The sequence below is a fragment of the Balaenoptera ricei genome, chromosome 12 (genome assembly GCF_028023285.1).
Source record: "Balaenoptera ricei isolate mBalRic1 chromosome 12, mBalRic1.hap2, whole genome shotgun sequence".
In the NCBI taxonomy this organism is placed as follows: domain Eukaryota; kingdom Metazoa; phylum Chordata; class Mammalia; order Artiodactyla; family Balaenopteridae; genus Balaenoptera; species Balaenoptera ricei.
Window position 1 is genome coordinate 80,201,621 of NC_082650.1, and position 27,708 is coordinate 80,229,328.

General features: G+C 38.6%; 1 pseudogene; it reads left to right on the top strand.

Moving 5' to 3' along the window:
- The first annotated feature begins 1,973 nt into the window (after positions 1–1,973).
- LOC132376116 (small ribosomal subunit protein uS13-like) lies at positions 1,974–2,931 on the top strand (annotated as a pseudogene).
- Positions 2,932–27,708: the final 24,777 nt, after the last annotated feature.

Consider the following 27,708-nt stretch of genomic DNA (forward strand, 5'->3'; position numbering starts at 1 on the left):
AACCTTGGGAAGAAGAGGGTCTGTCATATGTATTTTGAAAAACACCACCCCCAGGTGATTCCAATGTCTCCTGCTCCCAGGTAAAAACCATTATTCTATTTTCTGTTCTCAAGTCTATCCACTTGTTCTCAAATTTGGCTTGCCTTTGGAATCCCCTGGGGAGTTTTTAAAAAAATACTGATGCCTACACCCCGCCCCCTCCCAGAGATTCTGATTTAATTGGTACTTAGTATAGCTTGAGCTCAAGGCGTTGTAAAGATTCCCCAGCTGACTCTCATGGGTACTAAAGTTTGAGAACCACTGTTTTAGACGCTATGCTCCAATTCCATTGGTCGGATTCATCTTACCTCTTCTTGGCAGCTACTTCATGCTCTTGATTCATACTGAGTTAATTATCAACTAGTTCCTATAAGTTTTTTCTTTCTACAATCAATTGCTAAGTCACACTTTCCCATCCTGTACTTTGCTACTGAACCTTTAATCCTTCTTAAATTTTATTTTATTAGATAGGGCCTGTGGCTCTAGTCAGTCAAGATTTTCTCACACCCTAATTCTTTTATCGAATGTATTTTGTATTCCTCTCGGCTTACCATAGTCTAGACATTTAAGGAGGTGTCTTCTGTCTAAGACATTGATTGAAGTGCTGACTACAATAAAGAGTCTCGCTCCTCTGTCCTAGGGTCCTCTATCTAGGCTGACATTGGGCATGAATCAGTGCATTGAGACATAGTTTCAATTTGCCTGATTTTACCTTTATTTATTTATTTATTTATTTATTTTTTAAAGAACCTATATTTCCAGCCACTTTCTTTTTTTCTTCTTTTTAAAATTTGTTTATTTATTTATGGCTGTGTTGGGTCTTCATTTCTGTGCGAGGGCTTTCTCTAGTTGCGGCAAGCGGGGGCCACTCTTCATCGCGGTGCACGGGCCTCTCACTATCGCGGCCTCTCTTGTTGTGGAGCACAGGCTACAGACGCGCAGGCTCAGTAGTTGTGGCTCACCGGCCCAGTTGCTCCGCGGCATGTGGGATCTTCCCAGACCAGGGCTCGAACCCGCGTCCCCTGCATTGGCAGGCGGATTCTCAAACACTGCACCACCAGCGAAGCCCCTGATTTTACTTTTATACAGAGCATATTTATCCATTTTTCATAAGTTATATATGGAAAATGAGCCCCCTTCCTGACTTTCAACAGTTCCTTCTTGGCCTCTTGTATAGGTTACTCCTCCTCTGCCCGTCACTCAAAAACGTTAGATCTCTTGATGATTCCACTTGGATCCATGCTTTTCTAATCTACATGCTCTTCTACTATATTTTAAGCCACTACGTGGACACTGATGGCTGACTGGCCCTGTCTTCCCTCTAAGTTTCAGGATCACATATATAACTGCTTGCTGGAAATCTCCAAATAGATAACTTTCAAGTTCGTCACATCAACGTGTTCAGAACCAAATTCATCATCTCTCACATGCCCAAACCTGATTCTCCATCTGATTCTCCATATCAACTACCATCATTTATCTAGGTACCATCCTGGAAATCTATGAGTTAGTCTTGATTTATCATACTCTTCCTTTACCAAATCAAATGCCACTACATTATGCCTGTCTCACATCCTATATTTCTCAAATCTGTTCCTCCTTTCAACCCACACCATCACTACCCTAGTCCAGCCACTAGCCTCTTCTTGATTTGTTTCTATCAATAACACCTAAGCCAGGCTCCGGGATTCCTGCTTTGACTCACATCATTGCCAAAGGGGCTCATCTAATTTGCAAATCCGACAGTTTTCCTCCAGCAACGAAAACACTTCAGTAGTGTTTTGTTTGCTGCTATAGTAAAGTTGAAGTACGTCAACTTGGCAAAACATTTCTTCTCTGAACCTGGCCTCATCCTGCATCTCCTGCCATTTGCCACTTTGCACTTTCTAACAATATCACACCGAGTTTTATTCTCCCACTAAACATGCTACCCCATGCCCTGCACCACTGCTGAAGCAGACGCCTCCGTTTGGAATACCCTGCTTCATCAAGGGCCCAATTCCAGCTCATTCTTCCATACTCAACTTCCACCTTATCTTTCTTCAGGTGGGTAAACTCCCCCTCAGTGCTCTCTCACCATTCTGGACATATTCCTTTCATAGCAAGTACTGCTCTATTTGCAATTGTCCCTTTCTGTACGTGTCTCCTCTACCAGACAATTATTCATCTTCACATTCTTAGTGATTGGCTGGCATACAGTAAATACTTTAGAAATGGTGGTCGAATTTCTCCAAAATGCTGCCATATCACAAAAGCAGTCATAAACAAATGGGCATGGCTTCATTGCAATAAAACTTTATTTACAAAAATAAGCAACAGGCCAGATTTGACCCATAGATCATTTCTCTGCTCCTGACCTAGAGGCTTCCAAACAAACTCTTTAAAAATACAACATCTGTCTTCCACAGGAGGCCTCCATACCACCACCACATCTCTAGTGATCCCTGAGAAGTTCCAGCTTGTTTTGTGAGTTCTCAACACCAACATTGTTGGGCTGCAGAAAACAGCCTTTGCCATCACTGCCAGGAAGGGGGTGGGGCAACAGTATACTCACTTGGTGCTGAGGAAAATAAACATTGACTCCCAAAGAGAGGTCCCTGAGGATGAAGTGGAACTTGTGACCACCATCACGCAAAATCCAAGCCAACACAAGATCACAGACTGGTTCTGGAACAGACAGAAAGACGTGAAGGATGGAAATCACATCAAGGTTCTGGCCAGTGATCTGGATGACAAGCTCCATAAAGAGTAGGAAAACCCAAGAAGGATTCAGGGGCTACTTCTGGTGCCTTTATTCCAAGGCCAGCACCCCAAAACCACTGGGGCAGTGGCCACACCGTGGGTGTGACCAAGAAGAAACAGGTCTACAGGCCTGTTTATACACCTAAATAGTTTATACACCTGAAACAAATCTAACCTCAAGCCACTGGTCTTTGTTATGTAAAATTTCCCTTCTTACACTTTGTGAAAATAGGGGCAGTACTTACCCATCTCTGGCAAACTGGCACTTCTACCATTCTGTATAATTCTACTTCTTTATAAACTGGATCCGCCATATGATTTGCACCTTTTTCATAGCACATTGGGATGCCATTTATTACAGCTGGGAGACTGTTTACAGTAACTGGGTCCTCCCACCTTGGGCTTCTCTTTCTCTTGCTGGCGTGCCTCTCCTCGCCTCCCCTCCTTACTCTCCTCCGGAAGAAGACAGAAGTAAAACTGAGCTTCAATCACATACTTTTTCCTAAGTAGATCACAGCCAACTTGACTCTACCCAATGGGCCTGCTGCTTCTTTGTTCCTCTTTTTAAGTCACACTTTAAAAGTTGTGTTTATTGTCCCCTGCGTATTTGCCAACCTCCACTCCTTTTGACCTCCAGATTTATGCTGCTTCTATGTACTTGCTCTTGGACAGGTGCCCTTTCTTCGTATAACACTTTTTTTATCTTATAAGAGGAGGGTTCACTTCACTGCAGTGGGACAGCAGACTGTAGAGAACTGAGAGCTGGAAAAGGATTTTCAGGTATAGGGAAAGTATTCAGCTGTGGCAGATGAGGCAGGAACCCAGTTGACCAGGCTTTGATACCTATTAGAATATTCCATGAAGACAGCGTTTGTTGTTTTGTTTTGTTTTCTATTTTGTTCACTATTATATTTCCAGGTCCTAGAACAGTGCCTGGCACTCAGTAAATATTTGTTGAATGGATGAACATGGTTACCAATGGACAGAGCAGCATTCAGGTGAAAGATCAGCCAAACAGAGTATTCAAAACCATATAACCAGGGGCCCTAATAGGTAGGCAGACCTTGATTACAGATGATCCAGGACAGGTGACTTGAGCAAAAAGCACCAGGCAAGTCTGCTGGCCGGTAGCAGAGCCTCAGCACTGCCAAGGCATTAGGAATAGAAACGCAGACTGGGAAAGAAACATCCTACAAAGTAAGGGAGGGCTCTTGTCTTACAAGCACACTGCACCCGGCATTTTATTCACCATGGGCTTCAGGCCCGCGGGCAGTGGCAAACTTAAGTTTTATATATGAGCCACATTGCTGGGAATAGCAGCAAAGCTGTCTTGATGCTGATTTCCAGTTAGGCAAAAGCTCCTTAAATTCCTCCTGTCTAACCTAGCTCCTGATTCTAACCTAAAAATTTGAAATGAGATTTCCTAAAAATCTATTAGTCAGATATTTTCTTTAGAATCAAAAGCAGAAGTAAAGGCTCTTTGAGAACTCTCCCTGTAATCCCCCTGGCACCCAAAGAGAGCACCCATACTGTAGGGTGCCAAACCGGATTCAAAGATGGGGCTAGCAGCTATGGTATCTATCCCTGTGGAGTGACCCACAGCCAGTGATATTTTAGAAGCTTGGGGAGCAGGGAAGGCGGGACTTGATGATTCTTGAGAGTGAAATTCTAACTTATCTATATTTCTTAAGTTTTACATTTGCTAAGTGAATTTCTTTTAAGTGAGGATGTATAAAATATAAATATAAAAAACAAAGAAGGAGTTTTACAGGTGAAACAACTAGGCAGGTGTCATTTTTTTTTTTTTTTTGCAATTGGACCATGTCTAAGCTATGTCTCTAGTTCCTAACTCAATGTCTGCTGGGAGCCAATAAAAATTTGTTGAATAAACGAATATGTGAATAAAAGAATGAAAATAGCCAACTGATTAAAATCATTTCACCTTATTTTGTTTAATTCAATGTATTTGTCTCAGGATTGACAATTTTGATGTAACTCAAAGGTCTTAATTGAGAAGTGTCTCAGTGCTCATTCGAGTCAAGGGGACAATTAGGGCTCCCTGCCTAAGGCACAGCAGGATGTGTTAAAAGAGAGGTAAAAGTGTGATGTTCTACCAACTGACAAAGGCATTTTTCTCTATTTATTTTTTAAAGGCTTTGAGCAAGATTCTTGAAAAAAGCTCTTAAAAAATACTGTATCATGTACCAAGCACATGATACTTGAGGCAGTTTCAGTGTAGAAAAATAATGAAAAGACAAAAATAACACAAATCTACTATAAATTATATAATACTTTGAAGTCCATAATTTTTCAATAAAAACACATATAGATATTTGTAAAAAAGTAATTACACATATGTAAGAGACATACCTACATCATGATTAAGACCATACATAAACTTTGAGATTAAATGGCCTGGGTTTGAATATATTTATCCACTTGCTAGCTTTGTGATCTTGAGCAATTTTTTTCCTCTCTCTGAGGCTGAGTTTCCTCACCTGTAACATGGGAGTGATCATTAAACCTACCTCATAGCACTTTTGTGAGAATGAAATGAGACACTGTATGCAAGATATATAGCACAATAACAATTAATATTATTTATTCAGCTTACAGACACACTTGACATAGATATTGAGTCACACATTCTCACAGTAATTCAATGGCTTCTCAGAAATATGAAGCCAACAGGTTGGAGACTGAGGGTAAGCAGGAACTTCCCACCAAGAAAGCTAAAGGCCAGAAACTTGATGAGGATTCAAGCCAATTTAGAGGTTTGATCTGGAATCTGGTCCTTTCGTCATTCATCTACGGTGGATACCGGAGTTTCCTTTCCAAATGCTCAGTAAAAATAGTAATGTCGCTGTTGCTAATTTTTATGCATTTACATGCATCCATGGCATCCCTTTTATTATAATAGCACCTTAGCAATAACTAATGAGAACATACTAAGTGATGTTAAATAATATAAATTTTTTCCCCAAGACTGGGAACAAGATTTCCCAATTCAAATCCCACTTCTGCCACCATATAGCTTTTCTCTGAGGCTCAGTTTTGTCATCAGAAAACGAGGCAGTAGAGCAGAGGTTTTCAAGGTCACTTCTAGCTCTAGCACTCTGACTACACCATGCTATGACAAGATCACAGGTGTGAAAGCCAGGGCTAGCCCTCCCTGTTTTTCCTTTTATGACTTTGGAATCTCTTCTCTTTCATCTCATTGTGTTTCCTCCATGACATACTTTAACTAACAGTGCCCATCACCAACCAGAGGTCTGATTAAAGTGCCCAGGGCAGTTCACAATTCATGATAGTTTCTTATTTTAAAAACTGTGCTGTAAAAATAAAATAAAATTAAATTAAAATAAAATAAAATAAAAATTAAAACTGTGCTATAAAATCTCAGCTTCTTAGATATGTCCCCTCTAAATGATAAAGAAAAAAAAAGCTTTAAACAGGTTACTCAGTTCATCTATACCGTTAAAATTAGTGTGTCTCCTAGACATTAAAATAGTAGACTGACCTTCCTAATATGTAAATAACATAAAATTTAAAATAGAACTCAAATATACAAAACTGTACAAACATTAAAGCACCAGGAGTCAATATTCCCATCAATTCCTCCATGAAGCACAAGGGATCACCAAAAGCCTATATGGAATTTTTGACAGTTAATTTTTCTGACCTCCAAACATGGCAGTTTCATGTGGTCCAACCTGATACAAAATGGAAATAGGAGCAGCAGTTGAATGATTTCAATTAGCTGTTCAGAGTGCATTTTTCCAGTTGGAAGAAAATCATCATAGGATTGGACACAGCTTCTAGATGCAGCATGAGTTTTTCAGTTTATGACCAAAAGGGAAAAAAAATGAGTTTGAAAGAAATGATGGTTTGAGGATCCCCTGGGATGGGCAGAGGAAGGATCAGCAAAGTGATGAGGGCTGAGCCGGGACAGCTGGTCACTCTGATGTGAACAGTGATCCTAGGATACAGTTTGCAGGAGAAGGAGGCATAGACCCTACAAGCAGTGTTCGGGTAAATCATGACAGCCAATGGTCGAAAGCTCTTCAAAATCATAAGCAAGAGAAATGAAAGGTCTTCCTAAGACTACAAAAATCAAAGCAAAGTGATAACAGCTGAGATTAGTAAAATTGCTACTTAACTTACACCTCACTTTTGTCATTACTTCACATCTTAAGCCAAAATAATAATTTATTAAACGATTTTTGTAGGAATTAAATGAAATCGTGTGTATAAAGGACTTTGCACCTGATAACTGCTGGAAAGTGTCAGTTCGCTTGGCCTCTCTCCTGGCTTCTCAGGGTTTGATCACAGATCTTGCTAATGAGGGGAAAGTCTTGAAATAGAGCCTAGAATGATGACTCGAATACCGCTGGCGAGCGTGTGTCAGAGGGCGCTATGTCAATGCAAAGGCTGCTACATTTTTCTTTATAATACCAGGAAAATACTTAGGTTTGCTCTCCCTCCTTCCTCAGCCTGAATGGCTTCTCAGCGATGGCAACTTGGCTTCCTCGGGCACTGCTCTAAGCTGATTTGATGAATGTCACCAATGACCCCCTTGGTTCCAGTTCAACACAGACTCTGAGTGCCGTGCTGCACTGGATACTTATTGATGATTTCTCTTCCCTCCCTGCCTATGGCTTCTCTTTCCTGGTTTACCTCTACTTCCTTCCATCTATTCTTCTCTGGTTCCCTTTTTAAGTGACAGTGCTCCATGCAGCTCTTCACTCATTTTCAAGTGTTTCTCCACGACTTTCCCCAAACCCATGACTTCCTCTACCACCTATATAGGTTCCTATACCTGTATCACCATTCACATTGCCTGCTCCAGTCTCTGGCCTGTAAATCCAACTACCAAATGCATAGATCCACTTGAGTGTCCCCAAAACATCTCAGATTAAACACAACTCTAAACTCCCCAAGCCTCTGATCTCTCATGATTTTTTGCTGATGATTTGTACTAGCATTTATCACACTATACAGCTGGGGGTTTAAAAATATATTATCATTTTTTTGAAGACAGGGACTGTTTCCTATTCAACTTAGAATTGGATAATTCTGGCAATAATTCTGGCAAAGCACCGGCACCCAGTTGACATCCACTAAATACGAGTGAGCAAGTAAGTACAAGTCTTGTGACGCTACTGACTTGAATCTGACACGGAGCATTTTTGCTCTGCCTAAGGGTTTCCTTCTTCCCTTAGTATGTCTGGGTTATGTTTTGGTTACGGGGTTGCTTTGTTTTCAACTTTCTGATTGTTACTGGGTGATTTCCTTGCAACTCTCTCCTGCTTGCTAAGCTTCAAGGACTCTGAGATTTCCATTTGTAGTTAAATGGTCACATTTTTATCAGCCTCTGGAATGGAACAGGGTCTCGGAGAAGTTCAAGTGCAACCACACTCATACTTGTGGCCTGTAACAGGCAGGGAAGGAATTTGGCAGGAGTCTCCTTATCTCTTCCCAGAGTCATCCCTCGTGTCTTATTCACCGTCTGCTTCCTCCAAAGGGACCTCGCTTTCTCACTGTTCCACACTCCAGTTTGAATGTTTATTCTATTGGTAATGGATCTACAAACTTTAAAAATGAGGGGGTTTATTACCCTTGAAATAAAAATGAGAGGGTTAGGGCTTCCCTGGTGGCGCAGTGGTTGGGAGTCTGCCTGCCAGTGCAGCGGACACGGGTTCGGGCCCTGGTCTGGGAGGATCCCACGTGCCGCGGAGCGGCTGGGCCCATGAGCCACAATTGCTGAGCCTGCGCGTCTGGAGCCTGTGCTCCGCAACAAGAGAGGCCGCGATAGTGAGAGGCCCGCGCACCGCGATGAAGAGTGGCCCCCGCTTGCCGCAGCTGGGGAGGGCCCTCGCACAGAAACGAAGACCCAACACAGCCATAAAATAAAAAATAAATAAATTAATTAATAAAAAAAGAAAAAAAAATGAGACGGTTGAAGTTTTTTTTTTTTTAGCTCTTGTGGGATAAGGTCTTTTGTTATTGTTTTCCTTTCAAACTTTAAAGCAGATACTCTAAATGCAGTAAGAGAATGATAATGTATTTGCGATTCCCATGCTATGTTATTAGGTCAAAATTTGGCCTTTCTTTTCTTTATTCCATGTCTGTGTCTGCCTAAAGGTAGAATGACCAAATAAAAATAAAAAAGTAAAAATATAAAATAAGAAAATAAATTATAAACACTAAAAAAAAAAAACCCCAGATACTCTATAACTGTTTTTTTTAATGGAAGACTTCTACTAAAATCAGGATTTGGGAGAGAAATACAAATTATTTGCCTTTTACAACCACGTTATAGTAAACTTCCTTTATCTAGAAATGCTGGGAACTGAGACATTCTGATTAATTGAACATTCTAGTTAATCAATCCAAAAATATTTCTTAAATGCTTTCTGAACACTGTCCTTGACATTGAGAAGAAATCAGAAGAATTTTACAGTACAACTGAGGGTAAGGAGAAATTTAAGACACATGCAAAAATGTATGAACAACTTAAGACCATAGTAGCAAACCGGATAAATCCTTAAATAGGCCCCTGAAACTGACAAAAATCCTCCTATAGCCCTCTGGTCAATTTATTCTCCCATCCTCCAAAATGAGTAGTCAAGCCTTCTCCCCTCTCCTCAAGCTTCTGATTCAATATGGTGGCTGTCACGGCCACAACCACTGACTTCACGTATACTCCTGTCACCTCTCCCACTCTGTGTGACCTTGACTCCTACCTCATAAGACAGAAGAACACATAGAAGCCCTCAGGAACTTCCTCATCCTCCTGATGCCGAATGTATTAACCCACCCCCATCCCTTTCACTCCACTCTGATATAATAAAAGATCTACCCCTTCGCCTATGTAAGACCAATCCTTCCACGGTATGATGGGCCCCTCCCACACCCTTCCTTCTCAGAATTCTTAAATAGAGATGCCTATTCTTTCTCACTTCTTTTTTCACCTTTTCATCACTCCCTCCATCAGAATTTCCCATCAGAATAAAAACAGAAGATGTTTTTAAACACTTAAACATTTTAAACAATTAAAAGTTTTAAACATTTAAAAACTTCTCTCAATGCAAATCAAAACTACAATGAGGTATCACCTCACACCAGTCAGAATGATCATTAAAAAGTCTACAACTAACAAATGCTGGAAAGGGTGTAGAGAAAAGGGAACCCTCTTACACTATTGGTGGGAATGCAAACTGGTGCAGCCCCTATGGAGAACAGTATGGAGGTTCCTTAAAAAACTAAAAATAGACTTGCCATACGATCCTGCAATCCCATTTCTGGGCATATATCCAGACAAAACTATAATTCAGAAAGGTACATGCACCCCTCTGTTCATAGCAGCACTATATACAATAGGCAAGACATGGAAGCAACCTAAATGTCCATCGACAGATGAATGGATAAAGAAGATGTGGTATGTATTTACAATGGAATATTATTCAGCCATAAAATAGAAGGAAATAATGCCATTTGCAGCAACATAGATGGACCTAGAGATTATCATTCTAAGTGAAGTAAGTCAGAAAGAGAAAGATGAATACCATATGATATCACTTATATGTGGAACCTAAAATATGACACAAATGAACTTATCTACGAAACAGAAACAGACTCACAGACATAGAGAACAGACTTGTGGTTGCCAAGGGGGAGGGGGGTGGGGGAGGGATGGATTGGGAGTTTGGGGTTAGCAGATGCAAACTATTATATATAGAATGGATAAACAACAAGGTCCTACTGTACAGCACAGGGAGGATTCAATGTCCTATGATAAACTATAATGGAAAAGAATATGAAAGAGAATGTATGTATATGTATATGTATAACTGAATCACTGTGCTGTATAGCAGAAATTAACACAACATTGTAAATCAACTATACTTCAATAAAATAAATTTTTTAAAAAAACTACTTCTCTCAACTCCCACTGTCCCCCGCAGAGACCGTGCTGTCCTCTCCCCCTTCACAGGCACGTTTTGTAAAAGAGTAGTCTACACCTGCAGTCTCTACCTCCTCAACTCTCATTCACTCATCAACCCAACCTGGCTTCTGCTCCATCATTCCTCCAGAAGAGCTCTTGCCAATGTGACCAATGTGCTCCGTGTTCATAAATGCGACGGGTGTTTTCAGAGAGCTTCAATTATCACTTACATGATACTAATTCATAGATCTATCTGTGAGAGGTGACCCCAACCCTGAGGCCAGATCATAGCCAAATCATAGCTCTGCCATTTAATGCCTCTATACCTCAGAGAAGTTACTGAACCTCTTGATGCCATGATTTCCTCATATAAAAAATGTAGCTAAGTAATAACTAAACTCAAAGACCCATAGGAATTAAATGCATTAATTCTCTCACACACATATATAAACTAGTCAGATTAGAGCCTAGAAATCATCTTTCTTCTGAACCCTGGACTCACATATTGAACTGCCTCCTGGACATTTCCACTCGGATGTCTCAAAGGTACTACATCAGTGTTCTATTGTTGCTGTAATAAAGTACCACAAACAGTGGTTTAAAACAAATTTATTATCCTATACTTCTGAAGGTTAGAAGTTTGACATGGGTCTCTATAGGTTAAAATCAAGGTGAAGGTAGGGCTTCCTTTCTGGAACTCAAGAGGGAATTCTGTCTCCCTGCCTTTTCCAGCTTCTAGAGGCCACCTGCATTTCTCGGGTCATGGTCGCCTCTCCATCTGCAAAGCCAGCTACATTGCATCTCTTTCTCTGACTCTCTTCTGCCTCCCTCTTCACTTTTAAAAAAAATTGAGATGTTACCCACATACCATAAAATTCACTATTTTAAAGTATAAAATTCAGTGGTTGTTAGTATGTTTACACAGTTGTATGAATATCACCACTAATTCCAGAATTTCTCCATCACCCCAAAAAGACATCCTACACCTCGTAGCAGTGACTCCTCACTCCTCTCTTCCCCAGCCGCTGACAACCACTAATCTACTTTGTGTCTCTATGGGTTGCCTATTATAAATGCTTTGTATGCATGGAAACATATCAATACAATACATGGCTTTTTGTTTCTGGCTTCTTTCACTTAGTTCATCCATGTGGTGGCACGTATCAGTACTTTATCTTTTTATGGCTGAAAATACTCCACTGTAGGGGTATACCACATATTGTTTATCCATTCATTAGTTGATGGATATTTGGGTTGTTTCTATCTTTTGGCTTTAGGAATAATGCTGTTATGAACACTCATGTACAAGTTTTTGTATGAACATGTGTTTTCAATTGTCTTGGGTATAGATCTAGGAGTAGAATCATATTGTAACACTATATTTAACCTTTTCGGGAACTGCCAAACCGTTTTCCAAAGTGGCCGAGCCATTTCACATTCCCATCAGCAGTGTACAAGGAGTCCAATTTCTCCAAATCCTCAGTAATGCTTGTTATTTTTTTTCTTTTTTTTAAAAAAATTTCTATAGCCATCCTATTGACCATGAAATGGTATCTCATTGTGGTTTTGATTTGCATTTTCCTAATGACTTATGATGTTGAGTATCTTTGTATATGCTTATTGGCCATTTATGTATCTTCTTTGGAGAAATGTCTAATGAAATCTTTTGCCTCTTTTTAACTGAGTTTTCATCTTTCTATCGTTGAGTTGTAAAAGTTCTTTTTATAATCTGGATACCAGACTCTTCTCAGATATATGATATGAAACTACTTTCTCCCATGCTGTGGGTTGTCTTCTCACTTTTTTGATACTGTGCTCTGATGCACAGAAGTTTTTAATTTTGATGAAGTCCAATATATTTATTTTTTCTTTGGTTGCTTGTGCTTTTGGTATTATATCTAAGAAGCCATTGCCTAGTCAGATGTAATGAAGATTTACACCTATGTTTTCTTCTGTTTTACAGTTTTAGCTCTTACGTTTAGGTCTTTGATCCATTTTGTTAATTTTTGTATATCGTGTGAGGAAGGGATCCAAATTCTTTCTTTTGCATGTGGATATCAAATTGTCCTGGCACTGTATGTTAAAAAGACTATTTTTTCCCCCATTGAATGGTCTTGGCACCCTTTCAAAAATCAATTGACCATAAATATATGAGTTAATTTCTGGACTCTGATTTCTATTCCACTGATTTATATATTTATGCTTATGCCAGTGCCACACATCTTTGATTACTGTTTATTTGAAGTAGGGTAATTTAAGAACAGAAAGTGTGAGTCCTCTAACTTTGTTCTTTTTCAAGATTGTTCTGACTATTAGGGGTTCCTTGTAATTCTAAATGAATTTTAGGATCAGCTTGTCCATTTCTATTAAAAAGGCATTTGGAATTTTGATAGGGATTACATTGTATCTGTAGATTAATTTGGGTGTTATTGACATCTTAATAGCAAGTCTTCCAATTCAAGAACACAGAATGTCTTCCCATTTATGTAGGCATTCTTTAATTTCTTTCAGCAATGTCTTGTATTTTTCACTGTATAAGTCATATGCCTCCTTGGTTCAATTTATTCCTATTTTGTATATTAATCTTGTATCCTGCAAATTTGCTGAACTAATTAATCATAATAGCTTTTTCATGGATTTTTAAGGGGTTTCTCTATATAAGATCATGTCATCTGGAAATAGAGATAGTTTTACCTTTTCCTCTTCAATCTGGATTTTTCCCCCCCTGTTGAATAGAAGTGGTAAAAACTGACATCATTTGCTTGTTCCTGATCTTCTGGGAAAATCTTTAAGTCTTTTACCATTAAGTATAATATTAGCTGTGGCTTTTTCATAGATGCCTTTTACTAGTTTGAGGAAATTCTTTTCTGCCCCTAGTTTGTTTTGTTTTGTTTTTCATGAAAAAGTATTTTGGTCAAATGGGTTTTTTTTGGCTTCTATTGAAATGATCATGTGGAGTTTTTGTTCTTTTCTTCTGTGTGCATTTCATTGATTCATTTCTGTACATTGAAACAACCTTGGATTCCTGGAATAAATCCCCTTTGGTCATGGTATATATTCCTTTTTATATGTTGTTGGCTTGGTTTACTAGTATTTTGTTGAAGATTCATAAGGGATATTGGTCTGTAATTTTCTTATGATGTTCTTATTTGGCTTTGGTATCAAGGTAATATTGGTCTCATAGAATGAGTTAGAAAGTGTTCCTCTCTCTTCTGTTTTTGGGAAAGATTTGTGACGGATTGGTGCTAATTATTCTTAAATACTTCGTAGAATTAACTAGTGAAGCCATCTGGTCCTGGGCTTTTCTTTGATGGAAGCTTTACCGATTCAATCTCCTTACTTGTTATAAATCAATACATATTTTCTATTTCTTATTGAGTCATTTTTGGTAATTTGTGTCTTCATTTGTGTCATCATTTCACACAATGAAATGTATCCATTTCATCTAGGTAATCAAATTTGTGGCATATTGTTATTTATAGTATTTCATCATAACCCTTTTTATTTCTATAAGGTTGGTAGTAATGTCCCCTTTTTCATTCCTGATGTTAGTAATTGAATCTTCTCTCTTTTTATCATGGTCAATCTATACTTAAAAGTCTGTCAATTTTTTTTTTTAACATCTTTATTGGAGTGTAATTGCTTTACAATGGTGTGTTAGTTTCTGCTTTAAAACAAAGTGAGTCAGCTATACATATACATATATCCCCATATCTCCTCCCTCTTGCGTCTCCGTCCCACCCTCCCTATCCCACCCCTCTAGGTGGTCACAAAGCACTGAGCTGATCTCCCTGTGCTATGCGGCTGCTTCCCATCTCACTAGCTATCTATTTTACATTTGGTAGTATCTATAAGTCCATGCCACTCTCTCAAAAAGTCTGTCAATTTTGTTGATCTCTTCAAAGAACCAATTTTTGGTCTGTTTCATTTCCTGTATTATTTTTCTATTCTCTGTTTTGTTTATTTCAGCTGTAAGCTTTGTTACTTCCACCCTTCTGATTGCTTTGGGTTTATTTTGCTCTTTTTTTTATTTTCTCTTATATCCTAAAGTAGAAGTTTAGGTTATTAATTTGAGATATTCCTTCTTTTGTAAATGTAGATACTTACAGCTATAAATTTCACTCTGATCACTACGTTTTTCTGTATCCCATAAGTTTTGGTATGTTGTGTTTTCACTTTCATTCATCTCAAAGTATTTTCTAATTTCCTTTGTGCTTTCTTCTTTGAATCACTGGTTCTTCAGATGGGTGTTGTTTAATTCCCTGATATGTGTGAATGTTCAAATTTTCCTTTTGTTTTTTATTTCCTTCCATTGTGGTGGAAAGGACATATTTTATACGACTTCAGTCCTTTTAAATTTATTGAGACTTGTCTAATGGCTTAACATATGGTCTATCCTGGTGAACATTTCATGAGTACTTGAGAAGAATGTGTATTCTGCTGTTTTTGGGTGCAGTGCTCCACAAATGTCTCTTAGGTCTAACTGGTTTATTGTGTCATTCAAATCTATTTCCTTGCTGACCTTCTGCCTACTTACCTATTCATCATGGCAAGTGGGACACTAAAGTCTTATTATTAAAGTGTTATTAAATTATTAAAGTATTATTGTGTTGACTATTTCTCTGTTAAACTTTGTCAGCTTTTGCTTCATAGGTACTGGGTTTCTGTTAGGTACATATATGTCTATATTTACTGTATCTTCCTGGTTGATTGACTTCTTATCACTGTAAGATATCCATCTTTGTATCTAGTAATAATTTTTGTCTTTGAGTCTATTTTGTCTAGTATTAGTCTCTGTTGGTTACTGTTTGCAGGTATCTCTTGTCTACCCTTTTACTTTCAACCTATCTGAGTCTTTGGATCTAAACATTGTTGCATCATGTCTTTTAAAAATGTATCTGCCAACCTCTGTCTTTTAACTAAAGTATTTAATTCATTTATATTAATGTAATTATTGATAAGATAGAATTTATCTGTAGATATCTGTTATTCTATACATAGTAAAATCTATTCTCTTCTGCTATTTTGCTATTTGTTTTCTATATGTCTTATGTCTTTTGTGTTCCTCAGTTCCTCCATTACTGCCTTCTTTTGTATTAAACAGATATTTTCTAGTGTAGCATTTCAATTCCCTTGTAGTATTTATCTTTTACTATATATTTCTGAGTTATTTGCTTAGTGGTTTCCCTGGGGCTTACCATTAATATCTCAAGGTCAGCTAATTAACAACCTTAAATCTATCTGTAACCTTAATTCCTCTTTGTCATGTAATATAATTTACTCACAGGTTCCAGAGATTTGGACGTGGAAATTTTGAGAGGACCATTATTCTGTCTACCATAAGTACCTAAAAGTCAGTATGTCCAAGACCTTTTCATTAAATGTGTGCCCACAAACACACACATTAATAGACTCCACAAAATAAACAAGCAGATGACAAATTCCTGGTGCTCTGTCAGTGTTTCCCAGTCTCAGCAGCTAGCTGTATCATCTATGCTGTTGTGTATACTAGACCTAGGAGTAATCTCTAAAACCTTCTCCCCCCCACCTCTCTCCAAATCCCATTTATCATTAAGCACTAGTGATTTACCTCCCCCCAAATTTCTGTATTTCTACTTCCATCACCCTAATCTAAACCACTTTTATTAACCTTTTTTTTTCATTATTATGCCCCAGGAAGACCTTTTAGACATTTTTTCCTAATTGCCCCACCCATGAAATATAAATACCACAAATATACTGGAGAGCTGTGATTTACATATAAAAAGAGTAATTATAAAGCTTACTCTTTTTGTTCAATAGAGGATTAAGAATGGCTAAGTAAAATTTCCAAGTTAAAGGGTCAGAATGGCCATCATCAAAAAGTCAATATATCAAAAATCTACAAATAATAAATGCTGAAGAGGGTGTGAAGAAAAGGGAACCCTCCTATGCTACTGGTGGGAATGTAAACTAGTACAGCTACTATGGAGAAAAGTATAAGGTTCCTTAAAAAACTAAAAATAGGGTTACCACATGATCCTGCAACCCCACTCTTGGGCATATATCTGGAAAAGATGAAAACTTTAATTTGAAAAGATACATGCACCCCAGTGTTCATAGCAGCACTATTTACAATAGCCAAGACATGGAAGCAACCTAAATGTCCATCGACAGAGGAATGGATAAAGAAGATGTGGTACATATATACACTGGAATATTACTCAGCCATAAAAAAGAATGAAATAATGCCATTTGCAGCAACATGGACAGACCTAGAGATTATCATACTAGGTGAAGTAAGTCAGACAGAGAAAGACAAAATATCCTATGATATCACTTATATGTGGAATCTAAAAAAATGAGACAAAATGAACTTATTTACAAAACAGAAATAAACTCACAGACACAGAAAAAATACTTATGGTTGCCAAAGGGGAAAGGGGTGGGAGGGATAAATTGGGAATTTTGGATTAACAGATACACACTACTATATATAAAACAGGTAAACAACAAGGACCTATTGCATAGCACAGGGAACTATAATCAATATCTTGTAATAACCTATAATGTAATAAACTATATATATATATATATATATATATATATATATATATATATAACAGAATCACTTGGCTGTACACTTGAAACATTGTATATCAACTATACTTCAATAAAATAAAAAACAAAAAAAATTTTTAAAACGCTAAGTTAGAAAGCTATCGACACTTAACTTTAAAACTCTGTACACTGAGTAACTTTTAATGTAATTTATAGGCTTATATAAATTGTAATGTATCAAAAATATGCATATAAGCAAATGAGCAATTTATATAAATACATAATAATAGCCATGGAATCAAGTTCTTAAAATCATTAAATTGTAATTTCCAGCAAAAGTAAAATTATTAAAAAATTGAATTAATTTCTTAAAAATTATTTTTAGTGAACTTAACTTTTGACTTTTGCTTGATATGAGAAAATAAATTTTAACTTAATTAGCTGCTAGATAGCCATTCAGATATTGCTGCCATTTTTTCTCTTTAGCATTTGATAAATGAATGATTAGTCCATTAACTTGTCAAATTAAATACCAATAAATATAAACTATATTCATTTAATTCTCAAAGCTCAACTCACACACAAAACCATGAAGATCAAACATAGACAACATCTACAAGGTGGCCAATAGCAGCCCATACCCATGCTCAGGCCATCTCTTGCAATATGAATTCAAGATTGAATAATCATGCAAGAGAAAGTCCTTCGTCACAGCTACGGATTTCCCATAGTTACGGAGCACTGATCTTGCATACATTTTGTGTATCTTCCATGAATTCAATGCCAGTGCTGCTCATGTGATACCTCAACACAACACCAAAACTCAATAAGAGAAATTAAATACTAAGGAATAAGATTTTATCTGCTAGGGCTGGGCTTTGGAAGTTAACAAACCATTGTAATAGCTAAGAATTTTTGCTCCCAATGTACCAATTTCGTTCTGTTGAGGAAGATATCACCCCTGTTGAGAGTTCATGGTCTAAACAATCATCACATAATATTTGTATTCCTAAAATAATCTCCTAGTAGACCTCAATTCAGTAGTCCCCTATCTGGGATTTCACTTTCTGTGTTTTTAGTTACCCACAGTCTGAAAATTTTAAATGGAAAATTCCAGAAATAAACAATTCATAAGTTTTAAATTGCTCATCGTTCTGAGTAGCGTGACGAAATCTCACGCCATCCTGCTCTGTCCAGTCCAGGCCATGAATCGTCCCACCGTATCTCTCCCATTAGTCCCTTAGTAATCCTCTCGGTTATTGGCTGTCCCTGGTATTGCAGTGCTTGTGTTCAAGTCAAGCTTATCTTACTTAATACCAAAGCACAAGAGTAGTGATGCTGACAATTCAGATACACCAGAGAGAAGCAATAAACTGCTTCCTCTAAGTGAGAAGGTGAAAGTTCTCAACTTATTAAGAAACAAATTGTATGCTGAGGTTGCTAAGACCTACCATAATAAGAACGAATCTTCTACCCATGAAATTGTGACGAAAAAGAAATTCGTGCTAGTTTTGCTGTGGTACCTCCAACTGCAAAAGTTATAGCCACAGTGCGTGGTAAGTGCTTAGCTAAGATAGAAAAGGCATCAAATTTCTATAGTAAGATATTTTGAAAGAGACAGACAGACCACATTCACATAACTTTTATTACAGTATATTGTTCTACTTGTTCTATTTTATTATTTGTTATTGATAATCTCTTACTGTGCCTAATTTATAAATTAAACTTTATCATAGGTATGTATGTATAGGGAAAAACTTAGTATATATAGGGCTCAGTACTATCTGAGATTTCAGGCATCCACTGGGGGTCTTGGAATGTAGTCCCCATTCATAAGGGGGGGGGGTCTACCTCCTTCTTGCCTCTCTGATCTGTTTCTCACAATGCTGTCAGAATGATTTTCTAAAACATAAATCTTGATCACCCCAGCTTGTTCAATGCTTTCAACAGCCCTCAGAGTAAAGCCAAAATGCCTAACACTGTCTACAAATCATTCATGACCTGGTCCTAGTTCCCATCACCTCATGTAACAAATTTCAACTCTGTCTGCACTTCAGCGATACTGGCCTTCATTTCACTGAACCACCCTCTTACCACAGGGACTTTGCACATGCAGTTCTGCCTGGAAGCCTCTTCTCTGCCTTCTTTGCTTGTTTAAATGCTATTTCTTCAGACTTTTGTTTAGTCATTCCTTCCTCAAAGAATCCTTTTCTGTTATCCCCAATTTCATCAAATCTGCCTTTAATAATAAACTGTGATATCACCATACCCTCCCTTCAATGGCACTCATCACAGTGGTAATTTTATATTTATTTGTGCTATAAGTTCTATAGTCTCTAAGTTTTATGTCTATTTTTTCACCAGTGTCTCCCAAGTATCTAGCATAAATCTGGCCCATAGTAAGTGCTCAATGAACATAGTAAGTGCTCATATTAAATGAATGCATAATTGATGAATTAATTATTTTAAAGAACTCAAAAGATAGAGTAGTTCAAAGAAATAATAAAAAAAAAAATCAGTGAGAGCCATACCATAATAGTGGGCAAAGGCTTGATGAGGCAAAATTAAGACTACTATAACAAGTATAAACTATAAAAACAAGCATTATGACTCAAGACCTTGAGTTTTCTATTAAATTGTATTCCAGTGATCTTATTCTAAAGTCCAATTAAACAACTGTGTTTGCTTCAGAGTTGCCATATTGTGGCCTTAGAATGCTATCATGTATAGTAAATGCTACAACTGTTTCAACTATAGTAGCTCTTTGGTACTACGCATCGCATCCTAGGGACCTGCAGTGCCTTGGGGACATCATTGAGAACCACAATCATCACAGCACAACTCAGCGGTCACGGACAACATGAGTTTGCTTTCAGGGATCTGTGAAAAATGCTGCAGCAGTATTTTGCCTTCCAGCCTTCTGCTGTGTCTGGGCTGACGACAGAGCCCTGGCGTACAAGCAGGCATGCAGAAGTAGCTCTCACAAGCCTTAGGGGGTGAAGGCAGCCACTAACCTCCACCCACATAAAACGGCCTTCGCGGCACTTACAGCACAAGCGTTTAACGCTGTCCACTCTGAGGACAGCACTAATGTAATGAAAAGCATGACAGGTTTTAGTCAGAAGTTTGAGACTTCGTCCTGCCTCCATCATTAACCAGTTGCATGACCTTGGAAAATGAATTTGACCTCTTTAGACCTCTGTAGAACGTTAAACCAGATAAGTAGTTGAACAATTTTCACTACTAAGCTCTCCTGCTTATAATTTTTAACCATGGACCTTGTGCTCCAAAATATTCTGTCTAGAAAAATCACTTAGTGAGCAATAATGAAGCATTTCATTTTTTTTTGTTTTTTTAAACATTCCGACAAACCTCTAAAGGGGATTAGAAACTGTGGTAACACAAATGCGTGAAGCAGTGGAAGGCAGAGGGCAAGGCAGGTGATTATTGGGCTAGAAGGACACGTCAATTTCATCAGGTAATTAAGCGACAATTTGATGCCCTGTTTTCATGGAACAAAGACCTATAAAACTGTGTACATCAGCATGAAAAAAGCCCAGCAAGAGTATGATTTCGTCCAGGTATTTTGAAATATTGAAGATAGCTCATGACACCCATAGCTACTTTTCTAATTATTTAAAGATCCCAGGCTGGACCTCACTGCACAGGCTGATCTCTGAAGTCCCTAGGAAAAGTGTGCTCCAAAATGAATTTCTACTAAATGAGATTTGGGATCGCTGACTTCTGTAATCAACTTAGGGAAAATTTTTTTAGAGGGGGACATTTATCCCTTGTACATATACTATTACATACAAGAAGTCAAAATATTTTAAATTATACAATTCAAGGGGAAATATGTCTTTCTTGCAAATATTCATTTTATAAATATTTTCTATCAGCGGTGTAAGTTCATGTACAATATGCATTCTCAATGGGAGCACTATTGCACCAAACAGGACAAAACTCGTTCCTTGGGGAATGTTAAAAAAAAAAATCTTAATATTAAAATGGCATGTGGCCCTCCAAAGCTCAGCCCCACCTAACAAAACCTTATTAGTATTTAATTCCTCTTGTTGCGTTTTTGGTTTTTAGGAGTATCACATAAGCAGCATTGACATTGAACTCATGGAAGGTATACAAAATGTATGATGCATCAGTGCTACAAAACCATGGCTAACGGAAGGCTGTGAATTGAGGACTTTCTATTGTTCCACTGTTCAGTCTCACATTATGAGAGGTGGTCTCTGCATGACCATGGGCTGCTGATGGCATGCTGAATGTCATTTATGTTTGTTCCTCATGGTTTTGTATGTGAGTTGGACTTTGAGAATTAAATAAAAACACTCTCTCTTTTATTATTTAACTTGACAAAAATTATATGATACCCTTTTAGTTATGTCAAGTGCTAGAAAGAAAAATATGAACAATATTGGATGAATATCTAGCAGCTAAAATTAAAAGTTATATTCTCATATCAAGCAAGAGTCTGAAGTTAATTTTACACAGCATAGAGAAAGACAGCCATTATTTTATAATAACTTTGAATGGAGTGTAATCTATAAAAATGTTGGATCACTATGTTGTACACCTGAAATTAATACAATATTGTAAATCAACTATACTTCAATTTAAAAAACCTTAAATATAAAAAAATATAAAGTTTACTAAATAAGAAATTAATTTTTTCAATAGTTTTACTTCTGCTGGAAAAATAACACTTTTGAGTGATTTTTTAAAATATTCAGTTACGTTGCTATTATTATATATATAATATATTATGTATATATATTTATTTATATACTTAAGTAAAATATTTATATTTTATATTTATTTATATATTTATATATATATTTAGGATTTGCCCCCTCTCTGGAATTTAGTTCCTTTAGACGTCTTTGCACTCAGCAACCGTTTGTCTTTTTAAAATGATTTTCTTAGCTTATCTAATTTTTTTTCTATTTAAAGATGGAAGTGATTGTTTGTCACAACTTTCTACATCCTATCTGGAGCAGAATGCCATTTATTTTAATGTTGCCATTTTGATAAAGGGAGAAAAAACAATAGTATCCAGGGATTTTATGTGCGATTTAAACCTTTAAGGCAGGAGGGGCATGCCAGCATCTGACATGAGGATTACTTCTCCAGCCTAAAGATGGAGACACACTAGTCAGGTTACTCTGAAGGGGGTCTCAGGACAGGGAAGTAGCCAAAATGAAATACTTAGAAATGGTTCACAACACTGGAGACAATGTTAGTGCTCAGATTGTGGACCAAAAGCTCTTCAAATCCTTCTTATGTAAAGTCACTTGAGCCTCACCTTCTAACTAAAATTTCTCATGGTTTCCTTTTAGGGCCAAAAGCAGATGTGAAGCCTCTTTAGAGCCTTTTCTCTTTGGTCTAGCAAGAGATGTTAGTCAAAATAGTATAAAATGTCACACTAGCTTAAAGATCTAGAAAGGGGTTTCTAATGTCCTTGTAGGGTGGCCCTGTGTAGAGCACAGGTTATAAAGGCCCAGAGTTAGACAGAGGAGGTATCTTTCTGAAGTTGTGGGTTCTGATATGTGATCAGTTCCCTGAAGTGAGGGGTTCTTGTACACCAAGTAAAGAAAGTGACAAGTTAGCCAAAAACTGAGTTAAAAAAAATCTGAATAGAAAAAAATATATAATAATTTTGCTATATAAATAAGATTTGATTTATTTATAACCTCATTCATCCTAGCTCTTTAAAATACTTCTTTGGAAACCACTGATCATTGCTCAAAGCTTCCCTTCAAGTACAAAAGCATAAGTAAATCTCTCTAAGCTCCTTTCCCTTGTCTTTTGGGAAACAGAAGCCAAATGAAACTCACAATTTGTTCAGGGTCCGAAATACAAAAAGTGTTTCTGAACTTAACCAAAATGTTCAAGGCTTTCCCCATCATTAAGAGAAGCCCAAAAGCTTGTTTTACTGTATCTAGTATTATATGGTTGGACCTGAGATTAAGGAACTGTCCTGGCCTCTTGTCCCCCTGACAGCCAAAGTGATGTATTGTGTGTGACAGCTGGCCATGGTGAAGGTCACTCTGGCTCTGGTACCTCAGTTTTGCAGAACTTTGTAAATTAGGATGCACGCTATCCAGCTTTCATGAGGTAGAGAATTAAAGCAAAACCCATCGGGGTCTTTGGGAAGCTGCCAGGCAGAGCTCAACACCTCTATGTTTCAATTTGCCCATTAATTAATAATCTTAAGGCTTAACGAATAATCTTAAGGCTTAATAATTATATCTAGACAACATCTGGCTATTGTTAATTGCCAATGGAATTAACTGAAAGTAAATAAATGGGAAGCCTACCAAGCATTTGGGAGAAGCATGTTGTCAAAGAAACTGCAAACTTAGAAAACCCCAAACTGTTTAATCTCCAAAGCAATCCTTGGGCACTCCAACCCATACCAGGAAGAAGCGGGATACCAAAGTTTAGCAGCTTCCAAACAGTATGAACTCTTCAGTGCCACTTCATACTGGCCCTGGAGGACGTAGCACAAGGAAGACCTTTCCAGAGGGCAGAGTAGGGGAGTAGCTGGGGAAAGTGGGCATGGGAGATCGTCCTGGAGGAGACCCTGCCATCCAGGCTGCCAGATGAGCCCGTCAAGGAACTTAGTGCTAGAGAATGAGTCTTGTCTACACAGTCGCAGTATATCAGATGTTTGGGGAACAGGCAACTTGGCTACATCAGGACCTGATGGAGAGGACTGAAGAGCTCCTGGAGGTCCTGGACTTTCAGCTGGACAATGTAAATGGAAGAGATGGATGGGATTTGAGAAGTTTCTGCCTTGGCCAGAAGGTGAATCTGTTCTATGTATGAAAAAAATATTGGGCGCGGATATTTGGGTGGCCAAAGGAGGGCACTGTGGCTGAGAAGCCAGCGTATTTTTTATTAGTTTTTATTGGAATAGAGTTGTTTTACAATATTGTGTTAGTTTCTGCTATACAGCAAAGTGAATCAGTTACATGTATACATATATCTACTCTTTTTTAGATTTCCTTCCCATTTGGGTCACCACAGATCACTGAGTAGAGTTCCCTGTGTTATACAGTAGTTTCTCATTATTTATCTATTTTATACATAGTAGTGTATATATGTCAATCCCAATCTACCAATTCGTCCCACCCTGCCCCCCTCTCCCCCTTCTGCCCTTGGTAACTATACGTTTGTTTTCTACATCTGTGACTCAATTTCTGGTTTGCAAATAAGTTCATCTGTACCATTTTTCTAGATTCCACGTATAAGCAATATTATATGATATTTTTCTCTTTCTGACTTACTTCACTCTGTATGACAATCTCTAGGTCCATCCATATCCCTGCAAATGGCACTATTTCGTTCCTTTTTATGGCTGCTGTAACAAATTACCATAAAGTTAGTGGCTTAAGACAACAGGAAATTATGATCTTATATTTCTACAGGTCAGAAGTTGAACATGTCTCGCTACTGGGCTAAGGTGTTCCCTTCTGGAGGCTCTGGGGGAGAATCTGTTCCCTTGCCTTTTCCAGTTTCTAGAAGCCAACCGCATTCCTTGGCTCATGGTCCCCTTCTTCAAAGCCAGAAGTGGTGGGATGAGTCTTTTTTCATATGGAATCTCTCTGACCTGCATTCTGACCACAGCCAGGAAAAGTCCTCTGCTTTTAAAAGTCAATGTGATTAGATTGGGCCCACTTGGATAATCCAGGAGAATCTCCCCAACTCAAGGTTCTTACTGCAAAGTCTTTTTTCTGTGAAAAATAACATATGCACAGGAATACTCTGAGAATTAGGATGTGGATATGTCTGGGGGACAATTATTCTGCCTGCCATAGGCATATCCCTCAATATCTGCTTTCCACTTCTTCAGAAGTGGGACCTCCATGTTATTTACTGAAAGCAGGGAACATCACTGCCCAGAATGAAGACCACACTGCCCTGTTTCCTCTGATATGTTTGATGTGACTGAATCTACCATGGGATGGAAGTGGAAGTGGTATATGCTGCTTCCTGAAGTTGCCTTAAAGAAAGAGGGCATGTCTTTCCCTTTCTCTTTTTCCTTCCTGCTGGCCAAAATGCACAGATGAGGAGTGAAGCTGGATCAGGCATCTTGGAACGTGACAGAGAAGCTGCATAATGAGAATGAGAGAGTCATGGGGTAGGAGACTGGGTCCCCATGGGTCATGAGCTACCATATCAACCCTGTGTTATTAATGCAAGGGGGAAATTAACTTCTATCTTCTTAGCTTCTGTTATCAGGGGGTTTGGGTGCTGGGTCAAACCTGCTCCTATCAAATAAACAGGGTGCAAAGACATTGCCAATCCAAAGTATAGAAAACAAGATAAATGGATAGGAAATGAGAAGAAGGGACTTGAAATTTCTCCAGGTTTTGGCCAGCTAAAGAAGGAGGAGTCATGAGTATGACAAAAACAAAACAAAACAAAACCTCAAGAAAAAAGCGTAACTAAAGGAACACAACAGAAGTATAGGGTTCAAATGCAGCTACACTGTGGGAGCCTCTGATCAGTGTCTTTCTCTGCAAACTTTGAAAGAGTTAAATTTTAGCTTTAAAAGTTAAAACCTTACCAGTTTTCACTGGGGGATAAAAGGACCCCCAAATCTCAATGGTTTAAAACAACAAAGGCTTATTTCTCACTCACTGTACGTGTTCAGTGCGGGAGAGCAGGGATCACCACTCATTTTAATAATTCAGGGACTCAGGCTGAGAAAGACTCATCTTAACATGTGCCTCTTTGCTTGTGGCAGCAGGAAAAAGGGAGTATGGTGAACCGTATACTGGCTCTTAAAAATGGTGCTCAGCAAAGCAGCACTATTCACAGTAGCCAGGAGGTGGAAGCAACCTGAATGTCCATGGATGGATGAATGAATAAACAAAATGTAGGATACTCAGACGGTGGAATACTATTCAGCCTTTTAAAGGAAGGCTATCCTATCACATGCTACAACATGGATGAACCTTGAGGACATTATGCTCAGTAAAAGAAGCAGTCGCAGAAGACAGATACTGTAGGATTGATTCCACTTACATGAGTTAGCTAGAGAGGTCAAATTTATAGAGACAGAAAGTAGAATGGTGGTGGCCAGGGGCTGGAGGGAGGGGAGGATGAAGGGTTGCTGCTTAATGTGTAGAGTTTCAGTTCTGCAAGATGAAAAAGTTCTGGAGACCTGTTTCACAGACACATTCATGTGAATATGCTTAACGCTACAGAATTCATTGTACACTGAAAAATGGCTACAATGGGGCTTCCCTGGTGGCGCAGTGGTTGAGAATCTGCCTGCCAATGCAGGGGACACGGGTTCAAGCCCTGGTCTGGGAAGATCCTACATGCCGCGGAGCAACTAGGCCCGTGAGCCACAACTACTGAGCCTGCGCGTCTGGAGCCTGTGCTCCGCAACAAGAGAGGCCGCGACAGTGAGAGGCCCGCGCACCACAATGAAGAGTGGCCCCCGCTGGCCACAACTAGAGAAAGCCCTCGCACAGAAACGAAGACCCAACACAGCCAAAAATAAATAAATAATTTTTTTAAAAAAATGGCTACAATGGTAAATTGTATGCTATGTGGGTTTTACCACAATTAAAACAATGGTGCTTAGGAAAGATAAATGTCACTTCTGTTCACATTTAATTAGCAAAGTAAGTTACAGTAGCTCAGCCTGACTTTAAAAGTGTGGGGAGGGGAGGTATAATCCTTGCATGGGCCCATTAGCAGTAAAGCAAATCTATTTGGTGAACAGTATTAAGTATTAACACAATCTCTTCCCCCTGGCCATGAAATATTTCTTTCACCCTCCTTCCTGCATATAACATGCATTCATTCATTCCCTTTCCAGGAAAGACAACTCAGAAGTCCCAGCAATGGCATCAAGCTCAAAGCCCAGGATCCCTGGGGGCTGCACAGTAGTCTTTATATCAGAAGGGAACGTGCAAGCGGCCTCTCCCACAGGTCCAAGTGCACCTCCCCTTGATCCACAGACCCACCCCTCCTCCAACACACACACACACACACACACACACACACCACACACACACGCACACGCACACACACTCTCCAGTGCTGGAGCAGCATCAGGATAACTTAAGTAAATGCTCACATTAAAAATAAGAAGAATGGGAAACACAAGGCAGTCACTGGCCTATTACAGTTCTGATATTAGTCTAGGCTGAAGGTTTAGGCCCCCCCGACCTGAAGGGTGAGGAATTTTCCCTGAAGAGGCTCCATCTGGGTTTCCTAGGAGGGGGGTCTCCATGGGCCTTGGATTTTCCCTTTGGGAGACTCCTCCTTTTCCGTTATTATCCTTCTTGGCCTTGTCTGAAGTAGGCACTGAAAAATACAGAGTCAGCCCTCCGTATCTGTGGGTTCCACATCCGTGGATATGGAGAGCCATAGGTACACCATACCATTTAATACAAGGGACT